This window comes from Loxodonta africana, chromosome 9 (genome assembly GCF_030014295.1).
Source record: "Loxodonta africana isolate mLoxAfr1 chromosome 9, mLoxAfr1.hap2, whole genome shotgun sequence".
Lineage (NCBI taxonomy): Eukaryota > Metazoa > Chordata > Mammalia > Proboscidea > Elephantidae > Loxodonta > Loxodonta africana.
This window is the reverse complement of record NC_087350.1, coordinates 107,365,576-107,371,196: the sequence shown is the minus strand read 5'-3', so window position 1 is coordinate 107,371,196 and position 5,621 is coordinate 107,365,576. Positions and strand designations below refer to the sequence as shown.

At 40.3% G+C, this 5,621-nt stretch overlaps 1 pseudogene; it reads left to right on the top strand.

Moving 5' to 3' along the window:
* Window positions 1-1,544: 1,544 nt before the first annotated feature.
* LOC100671928 (large ribosomal subunit protein uL16-like) lies at window positions 1,545-2,457 on the top strand (annotated as a pseudogene).
* The last annotated feature ends 3,164 nt before the right edge of the window (window positions 2,458-5,621 follow it).

Sequence of the window (5,621 nt, the reverse complement as noted above, 5' to 3'; positions counted from 1 at the left end):
TCAATTCTTCTTCGGTCTTCCTTATTTATTGTTCAGCTTTCACATGCATATGATGCGACCAAAAACACCATGGCTTGGGTCAAGTGTACCTTAGTCTTCAAGGTGACATTGCTTTTCATAGCCTAATTATGCCTCATTTGCATAACAAACACAACCCATTCACAAATGGGATTATAACCACAGGCAGAGGTTAAGATTTACAGCACATATTTTGGGAAGACACAATTCAATTCACAATCCTACCCTAAGGATATCACGACTGTACTTGAGGTACCTGGTTCAGAGTCTATTCTAGAGAGAAACATTCAGTTTCATTTTGCAGCTTCATAGCCCAGAACCAGAACTTTTTATGAGACGCTCAATAACACCAATGCAGAGACCCCTCTAGACAACATATCAATTTGTATTATGAAGTGAATTATGGCTGTACCCACCAGAGCTGGTATCGTTAAGTGTCTGTCAATGTTTCCATGATATGTTGAGGGGTTCTTGCTTAGTTGCAAAAATACACTTCATGCTGAAGCAGACAAGGCCAACCCAGGGACTGAACACTTACTCTTTTTTTGCATGTGTTTGCTTATATGCATTTTATAATAAAGAGAGATCTTGCTATCTGCATCAGCATGGCTGCCAGAATCATGATGGTTTCAATGAGCTCATGGTATTAAAGGTCACATGTCTGGATGTGATCCATATTGCTCAGCTTGGAGGATGCCAAGGCTTCATAAATAAGGGCTCCAATGTGGTCCAAATGCCCTCCCAAAATTACATGTGTAATCATTAGCCCTCTGAATTTTAAATTCAGAGATGTCTATTTATATCTTGGTGGGCTATGATGACATTATATTTAGGGCTTTTCTTTGTCTTCCCCTATTCATGCCCATGTGCTTACCTGGAAACCAAGCACACATTTTGTCTTTATTTTAAAACCTAGCTCAAACTTCCCCTTTTCTGAGCAGACTTCCCTAACTTTATCAAACAGACACAGATTCTTCCTCTAAGCTCACTTTGCACCTAACATCTGATACCTGCTAACTCCAGTATAGCAATTGTTGTATTATATCATTTTTCTGTGTCTGTTTCTATACCAGAAACTCTGGTGGCGTAGTGGTTAAGAGTTCAGCTGCTAACCAAAAGGTCGGCAGTTCAGATCCACCAGGCACTCCTTGGAAACCCTATGGGACAGCCAGCCCTATGGGACAGTTTTACTCTGTCCTGTAGTGTCACTATGCGTTGGAATCAACTCTACAGCAACAGGTTTGGTTTGGTTTGTTTCTATATCAGGCTGTACAGACTGAGGGCCACAACTATGTATTGTTTACTATCAGAGTGCTAAACAAATTAAAGGGAAGCCCTGGTGGCACAGTGGTTAAATGCTCAGCCACTAACTGAAAGGTTGTTGGTTGGAATCTACCAGCCACTCCACAGAAGCAAGATGTGGCAGTCTGCTTCCATAGATTTACAGCCGGGGAAACCCTACGGGGCAGTTCTACTTGCTGCTATAGGGTCGCTATGAGTCAGAATCAACTTGATGGCAATGGGCTTTTGTTTTTTTTAAACAAATTAAATATGGTCAATAAATATTGATGGAAGGAAGGAAAGATGGATAGGAGAAAGGGAGAGAAGGAAGGAGGGTGACATGAAGAAAGAGGGGGGGAGGAAGGGAAGATGGAAGAAAATAAGTGTTCTATGAGATATTTTATTTTTATGAAATATGGACAGTGACAAGGATATGCAAGGGATGAAGAGTAAGTATTGAAAAGTAAGGGACATCTGTCTCTTTTCCTTCAGTGTGCTGCAAAGATCCTGGTGTCACCATGGGCCACTGCCCCACCTGGTGTTACCAGTATTGTAAGAACAAGCCCTACCCAAAGTCCCGCTTCTGCCAAGGTGTCCCTGATGCCAAGATCCACATCTTTGACCTGGGTTGGAAGAAGGCAAAAGTGGATGAGTTTCCACTCTATGGCCACATGGCATCTGATGAATATGAGCAGCACTCCTCTGAAGCCCCGGAAGCTGCACGTATTTGTGCCAGCAAGTACATGATGAAAAGTTGTGGCAACAATGGCTTTCACATCCGAGTGTGACTCCATCCCTTCCATGTCATCCGCATCAACAAGACGTCCTGTGCTGGTGCTAACTGGTTCCAGACAGTTGTGTGAGGTACCTTTGGAAAAACCCAGGGTACAGCGGCCAGGGTCCACATTGGCCAAGTCAACATGTCCATTCGCACCAAGCTTAAAACAAGGAGCATGTGACTGAGGCCCTATGCAGGGCCAAGTTCAAGTTCCCTGGGTGCCAGAAGAGCCACATCTCCAAGAAGTGAGGCTTTATCAAGTCTAATGCTGATGAGTTTGAAGACATGGTGGCTGAAAAGCTCCTCACCCCAGATGGTTATGGAGTTAAATACATCCCCAATCATGGCCCTTGGACAAGTGGTGGGCCCTGCCTTCATGAAGGCCTTGGCAGCACTGCCCCACCTGACCAGTGCCCAGCAATAAGTTGACCTTCCTGTCTCTATGTTACCCACCAATAAATTGAATTTTCTGTCTTAAAAAAAAAAAAAAGTAGGGACGTCTTAAATACGATTTCCCATATCCAGTTTTCAATATTCGAGAGAGTATATGTTCTTAAATTATATGTTCTTATATGCCCCATACTGAAGAATCTCCCAGATAATTGAATGGCTTGCACACTCCTACAGGAAGACATATATGCAACAGGGTTTGTTGAGAAAATTAGTGATTGAGGAGGTAGGAGATGAAGTGTTTGTTCTGACTTACTGACTCTGTAACCCTCTTCAAGTTACTAAATAGCTCAGTGATTCAATCTCTCTGAAAAACAGTGATAAATAACAGCAGCTCTTGTCTGCTTCACAGGGATGATTGCGGGGAAATTCGTTAGCACATCTAAGGCACCTTAAAGAAAAAATCTAAACTATATATGCATTACATATAAGTAATCATTATTTTGCTGTTGCATGCTATGTATTAAAAAGTAATATATTGCTAGAAAGACTATTTTGTCAAAACTATATTAACTTGAACACAAAATATAATTGGAAGATTTGTTCCATCTACTTGTGGTTAGCAGTTGGATTATGTCCAATCTAAAATAAATGAAATAAAAATTGTTGTTGTTGTTAGGTGTCGGTCAGTTCCGACTCATAGCGATCCTGCGTGTAATTCAAATAGATTCTGCATTTGGGAATGGTCCAGGTGATTTGTATGATATATAAACTGGCAACTTCTACCTGAATTGCCAAACACATCTTCAAAGAAGAGAATTTAAAAAAAAAAAAAAAAAGTACAGATGTTTTTAGAAAAAAATGCTTGGAAGGTTTTCTTTTGCTTTTTTAATTACAGGTGTACAAAGCAGGTTAAACATTAAGCATATTAAAGCTTCTAGTGTTTCTCAAAGTGTGACCCATCTGCTTCAGAATTATCTGAAATATGTGAAACATGCAGATACCCGGATCTCACTCCAGATTTAAGGAATCCAGAGCTTTGAGGGTAGCATCCAATCATCTGCACATGAAAAAAGATTCTTAGATGATTCCTACTCACATACTCAAATTTCAGAACGAGAAGAAGTTACAAGATGTGCAAACTTGAGAAAATTGTTGTTGTTGGGTGCCGTCGAGTTGGTTGCAACTCGTAGTGGCCCTATACACAACAGAACAAAACACTGCACGGTCTTGCACCATCCTCACGACTATTGCTATCCTTGAACCCACTGCTACAACCACTGCATCAATCCATCTCGTTGAGGGTTTTCCTCTTTTTCGCTGACCCACTACTTTACCAAGCACAATGTTCTTCTCCAGGGACTGATCCCTCCTAATAACATGTTCAAAGTATGTGAGACGTAGTCTTGCCATTCTTGCTTCTGAGAAGCATTTTGGCTGTACTTCTTCCAAGACAGATTTGTTTGTTCTTTTGGCAGTTCATGGTATATTCAATATTCTTCGCCAACACGACAATTCGAAAGCGTCAGTTTGTCTTCTGTCTTCCTTATTCATGATCCAGCTTTCCCATGCATATGAAGCAATTGAAAACACCATGGCTTGGGTTAGGCACACCTTAGTCCTCAAGGCGACATCCTTTAAAGAGATCTTTTGCAGCCAATTTGCTCAATGCAATATGTCTTGATTCCTTGACTGCTGCTTTTATGGGTGTTGATTGTGGATCCAAGAACAATGAAATCCTTAACACCTCAATATTTTTTCCATTTATCATGATGTTGCTTATTGTCCAGTTATGAGGATTTTTGTTTTCTTTATATTGAGGTGTAATCCATACTGAAGGCTGCGGTCTTTGATGTTCATCAGTAAGTGCTTCAAGTTCTCTTCATTTTCAGCAAGCAAGGTTGTGCCATTTGCATAACGCAGGTTGTTAATGAGTCTTTCTCCAATCCTGATGCCCTGTTCTTCTTTATATAGTCCAGTTTCTCAGATTATTTGCTCAGCATACAGACTGAATAGGTACAGTGAAAGGATACAACTCTGACGTACACCTTTCCTGATTTTAACCATGCAGTATCCCCTTGTTCTATTTGAATGACTGCCTCTTGATCCATATACAGATTCCTCATGAGCACAATTAACTGTTCCGGAAATCCCATTCTCCCCAACGTTATCCATAATTTGTTATGTTCCACACAGTCAAATGCCTTTGCATAATCAATAAACACAGGTAAACATCTTTCTAGTATTCTCTGTATTATCTGACATCAGCAATGATATCCCTGGTTGCACATTCTCTTCTAAATCTGGCTTGAATTTCTGGCAGTTCCTTGTGGATATACTGCTGCAGACACTTTTGAATGATCTTCAACAAAATTTTGCTGGCATGTGATATTAATGATATTGTTTTGATAATTTCTGCATTTGGTTGGATCACTTTCTTGGGAATAGGCATAAATATGGATCTTTTCCAGTCGGTTGGCCAGGTAGCTGTCTTCCAAATTTCTTGGCATAGATAAGTGAGCACTTCTAGACCTGCATCCCTTTGTTGAAACATCTCAGTTGGTGTTCCGTCAACTCCCAGAGCCTTGTTTTTCGCCAATGCCTTCAGAGCTTCTTGGACTTCTTCCTTCGGTATCATCAGTTCTTGATCATATGTTACCTACCGAAATGGCTGAACGTCGACCAATTGTTTTTGGTATAGTGACTCTGTATATACCTTCCATCTTCTTTTGATACTTCCTGTGTTGTCTAATATTTTCCCAGGAGACTCATTCAGTATTACAACTCAAGGCTTGAATTTTTTCTTTAGTTCTTTTGGCTTGAGAAATGCTAAGCGTATTCTTCCCTTTTGGTTTTCTGTCTCCAGGTTTTTGTACATGTCATTATTAACTTTACTCTGTCTTCTCGAACTGCCCTTTGAAGTCTTCTATTCAGCTCTTTTACGCCATTTTTTCCTTTTTTTTCAGAGTTTCTCCTGACATCCATTTAGGTCTTTTTCTCTCTCCTATTTTTTTAACGACCTCTTGCTTTCTTCATGTTTGATGTCCTTGAGGCCATTCCACAACTCATCTGGTCTTCAGTCATTAGTATTCAACACATCAAATCTATTCTTTAGATGTTTCTAAATTCAGGTGGGATATATGCAAGGTCATTC